The sequence below is a fragment of the Astatotilapia calliptera genome, chromosome 2, assembly GCF_964374335.1.
Source record: "Astatotilapia calliptera chromosome 2, fAstCal68.1, whole genome shotgun sequence".
Lineage (NCBI taxonomy): Eukaryota > Metazoa > Chordata > Actinopteri > Cichliformes > Cichlidae > Astatotilapia > Astatotilapia calliptera.
In genome coordinates this window covers 30323917-30337224 of record NC_137423.1, presented here as the reverse complement: position 1 = coordinate 30337224, position 13308 = coordinate 30323917, and the positions used below count along the sequence as shown (strand labels likewise).

At 40.2% G+C, this 13308-nt stretch overlaps 1 long non-coding RNA gene across 1 annotated transcript in view; it reads right to left on the bottom strand.

The window, feature by feature from the left end:
* Positions 1-13308, bottom strand: part of LOC145431572 (uncharacterized) — a 37338-nt gene that overhangs the window by 6080 nt on the left and 17950 nt on the right. The window contains exon 2 of the long non-coding RNA XR_013911920.1: positions 1778-1853. This is a non-coding gene — a long non-coding RNA (uncharacterized LOC145431572). The remainder of the gene's footprint in view (positions 1-1777; positions 1854-13308) is intronic.

Sequence of the window (13308 nt, the reverse complement as noted above, 5' to 3'; positions counted from 1 at the left end):
CTATACCTCACCACTTCTTAACACAACTTGCCCCCCCCCCCCCCCCCCCCCCCCCAATTCTCTCTTTTTGTCTTTCTTTTTCGCCACCTCATTCCCGCTCTCCCCTCACTACCTGACATTGTGGCTCGATGCCCAATGAGTCACACCTCTGCTAAAATCATCAGAGATGGAGGGAGAGGGGAGGGAGCAAAAGAAAGAAATCGTCAGGGAGAGAGAAAAAGCAGGAGAGAATGACAGAGAGAAAAATATAGAAAATAAAAATGGGAGGAGAGAAAGTTAGAGAGGCAGAAAGAGGGAGCCTCCGGGGAAAGAAAAGAGCATAGAGTGCATTTAACTTTTTGACTCCAGTAGTCAGTGTGTGCTTGTCAGTAACAGTTAGCCTGTAGACAACAACACTTTCCACACTGTGCTCAGGCACACACATATGCACATCGAACCATATGCACATACAACCATACACAAACACAGCCATTCAGTGACATCGTGCAAAAAGCCCACCTGCAGCTTCTACAGGCACACACATATGCATACAGCAATCAGACATGCAAACAAACCAGAGTAGAACGTGTGGCTGCAGCCCTGCCTCTCTGCTTCAGCCTCCCCCACCCTCTCTAACCGTTGCCTTTGGAAACCACACAAACACTCCCTGTTGGGCAACATCGGGAGTCAGGAGAGGACGTACATCGGTCACACACCTCCCCAGTTCGAAAGTAGATGCATGTGTGAATGTATGCATTTTGTACATATGCTTCTGCTGTACGTTGTTGTGCTTTTGCATAACACGTTACACTTTCTAGAACAGTGCTCGTGCAAAAAAAAGTGAAACCGGTGCTTATTTTACAAAATGTTGCACGAATTGTTGCACGATGAATGTAGCATAGCAGTGTGCAAAACTGTCCAAAAAAACTAAAGATCTAAGAGAGCAAAGGCACACCAAGTGCAGAAATCTGGCATGATGTTATATTCACAGCAGGAAAATCCCAAAGAGATGGATTAGTGGTAGGACTGACAAGTAGTGTTTACTACAGTAAGTCTCCCTTGTCCTCTGATTTTACTCATGGCGACCCTTATCCCTCAACTGTGAACTTGGCTTGCTTGTCACAGTGGGGGCGCTGGCTTTAACGAGGCTTGTGTTTTATGAACCCTGAGGGATCGCAACAAGCTGTGTGGATGTTGCACTGTGCCACGTGCCTGTCATCATTCAGCAGTGTTGTTTTTGAACATTTTTGTGGCTCAGTCAAACATGCTGCTGCCAAACAGACTGTTTCTGTTGATGAATCAATAGATTTGCTGAAAAATCACCCTGTTCATCAATCAATTGGATTTTCTGTCTTCAAGATCCTCAGGTTGGCTTATCTCTTCATGTCCAGATGGAAAAGAACCAAGCTGGTTTCATGTTTCCTTTATCTTGGGTTTTGCACTAAGGGATTCATTTAGATTTTAGGGAAAGCAAAAGCTGAAAAATCTTTAGTACCTTTACAAATGCTACAATCTATTCTGCTTTGATGGGGTCAATCCTAACTGAAGCCCTCGGCTTAGGAAGCGAAAAGGCCTCTACCCTTAGCTGTAATGTTTTTAAAGCCATACCAGCCAGCCACAAAGCTCCTTTACCCTTTGTAAAGAAACACACCAGACAAAACCTTGGAAGCCATCCACTGCAAAGCACATTCCCAAAGTATTTCTCTTCTTTTTACAAGTGTGGGATGGGGTCGAACAACAATTACGGTAAAATGTGACTAATATGTCACAGACATACTGGTGTGTGTTTTTTTCTGACCTGCTATTTCTTTTTTTCTCTTTTCCATCCATCCTCTTCTCTCTTCTTGAAAATTCTTCCCTCTCACTTCAAACCCCTGTAATTACAAACAAAAGCGCTGACTCTTCTCCAGCTGAAACAATGATAATGATGGAGAGTAGTACGTGTGTGTGTGCACGCGTGTGTGTCTTCATCAAAGCGGCGTTGACGTTGATGGCTGTAGAGAAATGTGTGGAGGACAGAGAGGATTAACACAATCTGGGCATAAAGCCCTACAACTTAGAGAGTAGTGTGTGTGTGTACATATAATGACTCTGTCTTGATAGCAACGATCCAACACACAGCTGCTCTCTGAGCTTGGCATTTCAATGAGGCAAACAGACACTTGATTCAAATGGAATACAGACAGAGGCGGTGACAACACAGACAGATCGAAGAGATTTGAGGAGCAGCAGCGGACTCAAGAGCAGGTTGAACTTGAGTAAACAACAAAGCAGTGATGTGCATAGAGAGTAAAGTTTGAGACAGAGAAGGGTGACACGATTTCTTTTTCTCGTTGTTGTTGTTGCCATTTTGTTTTGTTCCCTCTTTTTGTCACCGCCTAACTTCACACTGTCATACCAAAACCCAAAAGGACATCTAAACGTTATAGCTTTCAGACAGACAATGTGCATTTCAGTAGTATGTAGGCCATATGTATGCATGGTTGTGAGGTAGAGAGACTGTTCTGCCCAGTTGTGTTTGGAGCAGGCCCAGGCCAGAGGAGCTCAAAGCACTGAATGTCATCATCAGAGTTGTCGGGGAGCCAAGCAGTAATCACACCCAGATCACCTACACGCTCACGCCAACTTACAACACCAGTCACTCCAGAGTGGTGTGTGTATGTGTGTCTAAGAAAAAAAAGGCAGACTGAGATTGAGAGAGGGAAAGAAAAACGAAATATAAGAAGTATATGCAGCACGTATGCATCCTCTGTTACTGTGAAAAGTGTGTGCTCAGACAAGCATGTGGTGAGTGAATGAAGGTTAGGGATGCGTGTGCTGGAGAAGCGGGTGTATTTTTCTCTACTCTTTCTTCCTCCCTCTCTTCATGTCAGTCTTTTATCCCACCCCTCTATTTTCCATTTTACATGCAGCTCCAGATGTGAAGGCAGTGAAATATAAAATTATAGAAATTGGCTTGTTTCTGCACTTTGGCTACATCAAAAAACAACTCAGCCTCTGCTCTTTCTTGACCTGCCACACACACACATTCACACTTTTAGATAACAACATTTGAAATATGTGTGACTATTCAACAGCTATCTTGTGTCCAGGGCCTTTATCATTTGTTTGAAAACAGAGCTATCACTATGTGTTCAAGTTTTCATTTGATGTAGCTCAAAATCAGAGACGAGCAGCAATCATTGCACGGATTTTGGAGATGAAAAAGTATATTGAAATGCAGTCCCTTTAAATGCCAGCTCCATGTAAGCGCTTACTAAGCTTAAGTCAAACGACCATTTCATCATTGCAGGTTTGGAACAAAAACATGAAATGAAACATCATTGAAAGTTTACTTCATGTTTATTCCCAGAACTGGGAGGTTCTGGAAATAAAGTTAGGCCTAAAATTGTGTGTTTCAAGCCAATTCATTTCAGATGAAATTGTATATGGGGATAGGTGACAAATTGAAGGAAAAACCAACATAAAGTTTTGGCCTGCCACGTGCCACCAGAACGGTTTCACTGAACCTTGTTATTAATTCTCCAGGTCTCTGGAACACAGCTTGAGAGATTAAGCACTATTTTTCTCAAAGATATTCCCTCACTGAGAATATTATCCCCAGCATCTAATCATTTTTGATGATCATCTTACATGCTGGGAGTGGAGAGTATTGGCTCACACATGAGTCCCAAAACTCTCATAGGTGTTCAGTTGGGTTGGGATGTTACTGGGAAGGCCATGGCATATGATTCACATCATTTTTACACTCGGTGAACTGCTCACTGACCCCTGGTGACCTGTTCGTGGATCGATTGTTATCCTGGAATCTATATCAGGAGAGAAGAGTTTCATCATGGATAAAGAACCCATTCAAACTGCCTCTCTAAGGGGACAAGCGGACCCAAACCATTTTAGCAAAAATGATCCCAGACAGCATACTCTAGCTAATGGATCCATCCCCTCACTAGGTTTTTCCTTTCATTTGTAACCATCCATTTTCTTCCGCTTATCCAATTCAGGATTTATGATAGGGCTAGAGCCTATCCCAGCTGTCAAAGGAGGAGAGAGGACAACCCTGGACAGGCTGTCATGTAGGCTAATACAAAGAGACAGAAAACTATTCATACTCACACTTACACCTACGGCCAATTTAGAATCACCGAAAAACCTAATGTCTTTGTAAGAGCAGTACCTAGAGAGAGAACATACAAGAATAGGGAGAACATGAAAACTCCACACAAGAAAGGCCCCAGTCAGCCAATGGATTCAAACCCAGGACCCTCTTGCTGTGAGACAACCACATCAGGCCACCATTTGTAACTGATCCGTATATGGAAGTAGTATTTATCTCTATGCCTACCCAGACAGCACAACAATGTATTACTGACATATATCTGCTGTGTGGGTAGTGGTAGGAATTACATTGCAGTGACATGTGTTTGCTCATTGGAAAGAAGTTGTTTCTTTACCGCTTAGCACTGCTTTGTCTACATTCAAATTCTCTCTGCACAACCCACATAGAGAGGGATTCGGTAGAATTAATGTATCTTTTTAATAGGCAAGACGTCGGGGCAGTGTCACCTACCTCCACTTCACTGACGCTGTCTGCGCAATCTGACAAGGGAGGCATCAGATAGCACTGACATTGTTTTCTCACTAAAAAGGTGTAACATGTAACAGCAACTTCCTACTGCTCTCTATGTTATATTCAAAAGCCAATGATCTTCCTTGTATCTCACCAAAACTATTGTCTAATGTATGCTTTAAAATGCATCAAGCTTTCCTATATTCTGCCATCTACATAAATGGTAATAATCTTTAATTAATTTAACAAATAGAGAAATATAACACCTAAATACTTTTACAGTTACATGCTAAAATTCAATGTGTAGGCTACTACAAACATCTGTTCAGTATTAAAAAATGATCTATCCAGCCATAGTTCCCACATGTGTTACATATAACCCCTCTCCATGTATGCCTTGTTCCAGTAGCCCATTTCTCATCAGTATATCCTTGTTCCTCAACACCTGACACAAACCTTGTTAATCTGGGTGATGTCCAAGCTGGTAAGCTTTAGTTATCTCTCGCTCATATTCCCAAGTACCCTTGGTTAGCATGGGGGGAGCCATTGTTGGATTCCCTGATTGAGTTTCAAATCCAAATCTGTTGTTTCAAATACAGTATTTATGAGCCCCAAGCAATCGCCAAGCTACCCAGTGCACTACCAAATCCCTCTTCATGTGGGTCATGCAGAGACAGGTAGAATGTAGGCAAAGCAGCGCTAAGTGATGTAGAAACTTCCCAATGAGCAAACACATGTCACTGCTATGTAGGGGCTAACACCACCCACATAGGGCAAATATGCTATGTCTGCAACATGTCACAGCGCTGTGCTGGATGAAGCGTGATTGAATGAATACTGCCAATGTTGCAGTGATGGAGGGTGCTGTCTGGGTAGGGTTCATTCTTAATGTATTAATTCATATATTATTTACAGTTATGGATGGAATTTACATAAATGTATCATGGGTATTGATGTCTTGGTAATTTAGGGCTTTTAATGATTTATTTGAAAAGTTCTTTCTCCAGGGATGAATGACACCTTTACCTTTAATAACTTTAAAAACACAAGAATTGGGTGGATAGGTTTGAATGGTGGCACGGTGGTTAGCACTGGTGCTGCACAGCAAGAAGGTCCTGAGTTCAATTCCACCATCAGGCTGGGGTCTTTCTGTGTGAAGTTTGCGTGGGTTCCCTCTGGGTGCTCTGACTTCTTCCCACCATCCAAAGACATGCAGTTAGTGGGGATAGGTTAATTGGTTAATCCAAATTGCCCATATGAATGTGAGCATGAATGGTTGTCTGTCCCTGTGTGTTAGCCCTGCGAAAGACTGGCGACCTGTCCAGGGTGTACCCCACCTGTCACCCTATGACAGCTGGGATAGGCTTCAGCGCCCCCCGTGCCTCTGAAAAGGATAAGCAGGAGCAAATGGATGGATGAAGGTTTGAATTTCTGTAATCAACACGGGCTCAAAAGTATACATACAGGTTTAAATATATACATACAATGTCTTTTCACTTGAAAAGGGCCATGGGCTAGCTTCTCATTAGCGATCATGATTGACTGCAGCTGGTTTAACTTTGCCAGCATAAGCAGGATTTGTTTGACAGCACTCATTAAACTGACCAATACTCAGAACAATAGGAAAGTCAGATGAACTCAGTGAAACTCTAAGGAGGATAATTTTAGATTTTGTGGATTTCCTTTTTTTTCTTGTTGAGCCTTTATATTAATAATTAAGTCTTTTTTCTAGCAAAAAAAAAGAGAATATTTCAAAAATGAGACCACCAACTTGACATTGTCCTCATGCTACTTAGCTTCTTCCTGGGAAGGCTGTGACTTTGGCGAGAGAGTGGGCTGTTCACTAATCATAAGGTCTGTCAGAAACTTTGGGTTAGATAGTGAACCCCACAAAACTAACTCAGATGGGCAATCGATGTTTGAAAGATAAAGCACTGTATGCAAATAGATACAGAGATTTCTTGATACATATTTTTTTGAAAATTTTCCCTTCAGCACTTTTCTGAAAGTATTTAAAATACCTTTTTCATGTTTTAAATAGATTTTATCACTGAATAACACAACATTTTATGAAGTGCAGTCTAAGACAATTCTTTTAATTCAAATTATTTACTTTTAATACATTTGAATAGTAGTATCAATCAATCAGTATCAATTTTAAACTTATAACTGGGATCATAGTCAGTTAAAGTGCATTGCATGCATTCAGGTAGATAACGGTAGATATCCCTCATGGCTACAATAACAATGATTATACGAACTGTTAGTGCCACAGTACTGCTTAGTATGGCACTATCTTGTTGACAGCTGGAGGTGGAGTGAGGCCAGCCTAGTCAGGCCACAGTTTAAAGAAGCTTTAGATAGCAGTTTTTGTCAAACCTGTCTTTAATGAAATCTATTGGCGTTTGTTTTTGTAAACGGCATAGAAAAATGACATCATCGGAAAAATGACATCATTAGATTAGTTCCCCATGAATCTTTCTCTCAGAGCTGCCATCAGATTGCCAGGTTAGAATATCCCTGCACTATATCAGATGTAATTTATGGCAAAGAAGAAAATGTCACCAAGTGCACAAATAAATCTGAAAGCATTTAGTGGCTAGCTAGCACTTTGAAGCTAACAAGCGCTCAGTGGCTAGCAGTTTTGCTACTGTAAAAAGCAACACAAAACCCTAATAATTCTCTGTTAAACTCAACAGATACATTTCAGCAGTAAGCTCTAGAGCTAGTTTACTTCTTAAAGCTGCTAGATAGTGCAATCCATTGTACAGATACTGGTACATTTGGTACCGTTAGTTAATTTGCTTTACGGATACATGAATAGTTCTACTGTTAGAAATGCAACCACCCCAAAGAAAAAGGGCTGCTTTATCAAAAGAACGAGAAGTGGGAGGGTGAAAGAAGATGGGACAAAGAAACAGTTAATCTGGGACAAGCATTTACATGATGAATTTGGGGATTTAAGGTGCTTCAAAACAGACAGCCAACTGGCATTATTTCTACTGATCAGTCACAAAACATGTCTGCCTGCTAAAGAGAGGCCTGTACTACAAAACAAGTTCAACGCACCCATGGTACCTTTTGGTTTCTCAAAATTCATACTTGTGATCGTATGGACTTGAGAAATGTCACCAGTCACAGCCTAAGTACAGTTCCAATTCAAGTCAGAAAATGCTCACAATGAAAAGATGTGTTGTTGCACCGCCTATTCTATTGAGGATGCATTGGTAGTGACTTGTGTGTACCAGGTGCAGCCGAGTATCCCAGGATGCATTTTGTCCGAAAATAAAAAGGCGCAATGGCATAATACTGTTTCCGTGACAAAAAGTAAACTTTAAAGATACAGCAACACCATTCACAATTATTGATATGTGTACTGGCAACAGAGTTCCTGATTTTTCAACTCAACATTAAACTATAATTTGGGATGAATATAAAGAGGTTGAACACCCAGACTGAACAGATTGAAAGCAATACAGTAGTGTGTGGGGCATTGAAAACACTGTAGAGTAGTGTTAAAGATGTGCACTTTAAGGGCTTTGGACAATAATGCCGGAAAAGAGCTTATGAAAGTTTATAATAAGTTTAGCCTATTTGAAATCAATAATGAAAGCCAGTGAAAATGCCAACTCTGTGAGTTATGAGCAGTGTTGGTCAAGGTACTTGAAAATAGTAATTTGTTACTAATTACTGATTAGGAAAGTAATCCTGTTACTTTACTGTTTACTTATTTATAAAGCAGTAGACCTTTCAGCCCAATTCTATTTTTTCTGCATAATCCATCATATAAAATTGAATCAAAATAAAAAAGTCTCTTTTTAAAAATTGTTCTATTTGTTTTAATCTTTTAACTTTATGCATCAAGCAAACATTAAATTATACGTAACATTCTTTGACTTGAAGAAATTTGTTTAACATTTAAACCTATTTTCTGCAGATTTCAGAATATAAAATAAAATTATTTTTTGTGTTCACACTCACTCTTTCAAATAGATGCAAGTAAAACACAGCAAAAAACAAAAACAAAACATAAAATCAAAGATTCAGCGGCACTAAGTCCTGTCGCTCTTAAATCTATTTTCACTTGTTTAGCAAGAGTGGGGCCATTGGAGGTTTGCCCGTTGCCGCAGCAGTCATGTCAGTGGGGGGATCCGAGGGTTTCTCTGTGAATTTCACATTCCCATGGCAGCGTGCTAGGTGCTTGCTCAGATTTGAACTGTAGAAAGAAGTTTATTTCCCACGCAGAGTGTACAGCGGACGCTAACGTTTCATCACTTTTTACCGACCCAAACTCAAAGTAATTTAAGTACTTCCAAGCTTTAAACACTGCATGGCTGTACTCTCTCCCACACTCCATATTATTATTGATCTACACACGTCTGTTGCTGACACAGACGTCACACACTCATACATTATTGTCATTGTCATTCTCACAAACAAAATCACGGTTTGGTAACGCAGTAACACAGCGTACTTACGAGAAAGTAACTAATTACTTTTTTGCAATAGTAATGCCTTACTTCACTCGTTACTTGAAAAATGTAGTATCATAGCTCTATCATTAAAAAATGGGATAATATTTCATTAAATTAACATTAAAACACATTTAGTTTTTATTCTGTCAGCTGCAGCCTCAGTGGTGTTTCACAGAGTGCGAATAAAGAATTTAAAAAACAGAATTCAAATATATGCTTAGACTGCAGATGACAAGTGAGATCAGCAACTACAAATAGATACACTATTAAAGGCTAATATAACTGAATACGTTGAAATCGTGCTTCATAGTACAAGCCTTAGTTTAGTATTTTCGTATGACCATACCACTGAAATGTGTAGTTGGAGTTTAAAAGGACTTTATTGGGATTTGATATTGCTTTGTGCAGTATTGTTAGCATTATCCATGCTATTGCGGTTATCAATAGCAGTCCAAAATAATCTAGAAATTAAGAAGAAACATCCACAAACAAAAAACATCTTGTGAATTCTATTTCTTTATAAAAAATAATAATAAAAGAATAAGCGTATTAACACTAAAGATGCCAACTAATGTGATGCTAATGTGTAAATCAGATTTAATTTCCAGTAAAGAAGTGCATAACCAGTTGTGCAGAGAAATCTCCAAGTGCTTCAGTGGCTAACAGCATTGCTAGTATACAAAGCGATATAAAATCGTAAGAATTTTATGCACATGGCACAACGAACTATGGGTGGAAGTGTACAATGATGAAAATGAAAATGCTTTCATCAGTTAGATCAGTTAGATTTCTTAATTTTTCACGGTACTCATACATTTTTGTTAAATCTGCTCAACAAACCATTGCTTAATTTACCCCAAACAAAAGTGTGTACATTTAAATAACTGAAAATCTCAAAAATGTTTAATTATGCTTAGATTTAATTAAAACGAGACATACAGGTTTTTACTGAGTAATAGTTACTATTACTTTCCTATTAGATACTAATTAACCCAAGTCACAGTTTTTACAGTGTATGCTAGAATCACCATGGCCAAAATGTGTCTATGTCAGGTTTAAAGGAGGTGCCATCAGTCAAATCAAATTAAAGTCAGATCAAATCAAATTCATGACTGTCAGTTTTTGAGGCAGTAACATATAGAACATGGTACAATCACTGGTTGCTTGGCAGTGATTCATGTAGATTGCTTGTTGTCACTGGGTGAAGTCAGTTGCAAAGAAAGTGCTGCATCAAAAACCTGTTTGCATTGGTTGCTTGTAGTTTTTCATGTGTGTCTGCCCATATTTGCCAACTACTAGCCCAGTGGTAATAAAAAAGTGTGATGCAAACCAAAATAGAGGTTCACCTTCAAAGTGAAATGTGTGCTTCAGGAGTGCAGCCAACATGTTTCATAAGCTGCAGATTTTACTTTGAAGGCAAACAGTTCTCATTTCCAGTTGTGTCACACTTTTTACAGTTTCACTATAGCTCGAGTATGTGCACAGTGTTTGTAGACCAGCTCACTACTTCCATTCAAACTCAGAATGCAGCAATGTCTTAGCGACCAAAGCAATTACAAGGAGGTTTTCATCAATCAGTTGGGGAATACATGTTTTTCCCTGGTGACAGGGCATTACCACAGAGTCACTGACCATGTCTGTAGGCCTCAATGGCTGGTCTTTAGCAATAATTTTCTTAGCGACTGCCATCAATCTCCATCAATCACTCGCAACAAGTTGGGGAAACACACATTTTCCCCCCACAACCGGTGGTTGTCAAATGGTTGCGGACGAGTCTCTAGGTTTGTGTGTTTCAATGTCTACATTGTTACACGTGCAGTGGTGTGATAGCTAACGTCACATAGTTAGTGATCATGTCTTCAAAACTCAGCATGCTACAATAACTCAGCATATTGCATAAGTTATAAATCCAGTGTCATAACACAGGAAGGCTAGCCAGTTACATCCACAGTGAAACTTATTAGACACAAGAGTAAAATAATAGAGTTTCAAGTCAAACAGCAAAATGTAAAAATACAAAAACAGAAAAAATAACAAACCAGAATGACAGAGTTTTGAACATTTCACAGCACTTTTTTAAACCACTTTAGATCTCCAGTTGCTTCCTCTGAATAATGTTTTGTTGCTTGCAGTTTTGTCTATTAGTACAGTGCTTGTTGCCTTAAGCATGCGAGTATCAGCAAAGGTAGATGACATAGCGAGTGGATGTTTATTCTGTGTTATCTGAACTGATCATTATGAGATTACACAGAAATGTGACATCATCTGTTTTGATGATGATGAAGCCTGGAACAGGAAGGAAACCCTAATAAATGAGACCACCCCTCAAACAAATGATCTCAAGCACAACACTGCTGCACATGATGTGGAAAAGGTATTTCTTTATTGAATAATAAAGAAATACCTTTTCTGCCATAGCAGAAAACTTGCTAATGTCAAAGACTGCAGTATGACCCAGGAAACTAGCATAGCATAGCTAGCAACAATTACAGTGTTAGAACATCGCTTACAATCTATCAATCTATAGTTTTCTTTCGGCACATATGATTTTGAATGTGTAGACCTCTTGCTCACCTCCGCCATAAACCCTGAGAAATCCTGGGGATACACATGACTCAGTGATTGAGTGAAGACAACCTGATAGCAGTTTAGGATCACAGTAGAGTTAACACACTGTCAAATGCCAAGCAATGAGCACCTCAACAAGGAACAGATAAGAGTAACATATGATCGCATGCTGAGTGTGTGTATGTCTGTGTGTAGTATATGTAAAGGGTGAGCGTGAAATGAGCGTGTCTCTTGTGTCAGTGTGTGTGTGTGGAGGGGGGGGGGGGGGGTGTATATGTCTGTTTGTGTGTGTGAGGGCTACCCTGCTCAGAGCATTGACTGAATTGTTTCCACATGTGTCTTAATGCAGAGTTCTGGGCGGCTCTGGAGGACAAGCAAGGAGAAGGGCTGCTATAGTTGGTGTGTAAGCGAGTGGGGGGTCAGATTTCACAGTACCATGCATTACATGGGCTGCAAGGGCTGAATGAAAGTTCCCACAATTGAAAACACGTAGCCTACACCTACTCACATGCATTGACAAACACCTTGATAAACCACTATTGGTACACAAACATCTGTGATGTGTAAACAGTCAGCATGTGCATATTCTCCACCATAAATACCAATGCAATATACAGTTTTTATGCACACACACTCAGCTACCACACACATTGTACAACCAGTTACATAGTTCCTCATTTATGCAACTGCTCTTTAGTGCCCTGTTGCTTTTTAACCCTTGTTTCTCAAACGCTTAAGATCCACACTATCATGCTTGCCTACACATTCACACACATACACACGTACACACACAAACACCACTTCTTCCCTGGCACAGCTGTCCTAAATGCTGCGGGCACGCAGGCGTTTCACTGGCACGACACATGGAAGGAAAATCTGAATGTGTTCTTACTAATCAGTCCCCTATTCCACTCAGAGAGAGAGAGAGAGAGCGATGGGGAGAACTAAAGGATGAGGACAGACCAACGTGGGGACTGCACGACCTGTATAGCAGGTGTTGAAAGGTGAGGAGGCAGGACACAATACAAGTGTCAGGCTGAAAATTCAAGAAGAAAGAGAGAGTGTCAGAGCAAGATAAAAGCAGGTTAGAGGTGAATGGCTCAGAAGGGTGGGCGGGAGAGAGAGAAAAGACGGAGTGAGATGGGATAAATGGGGGCATGCCAGTTCTATAAATGTTTAATTGCCAGCAGGTTTATACATGTTAAGAAAGAGAGAGAGCAGAAGAAAGAGAGAGCTTAAACAGTACAAAATCTGTCTAGAGCCCCCAAATCTAATTTACACAACAAACAGAGAGGAGAGAAGAGAGGGCAAAAATGGAGGGGATAAGGGGGAGAAAGAAAAGAGGGAGAAAAATGCTAATTGGGTGCAGTTGGGCATGTCTGGCCTGAGATGAAAGAGGACAGTGAATGAGGGAGAAGGAGGGAGGGAAGAGAGTGTAGAAAGAGGAGTAAAGGAGAAATGGAAGAGAATGAATGGATGGATGGATGGATGGATGGATGGATGGATGGATGGATGGGTGGAGGGATGGATGGATGTGTCCACATAATCAGTAAGTCTCATCTGCAAAGCATATACTGTGTTCTAGCAATTACTCTTGCTTCCTTTATGTTTTCCTCATATTCTTTACCCAAGCCAAAAAAACCAAAAAGAATAAAAGATGCTACTGCTTTTGTTTCACATCACCGGGGTTAACCATCAAAATAGACGAGAAGAGAATGT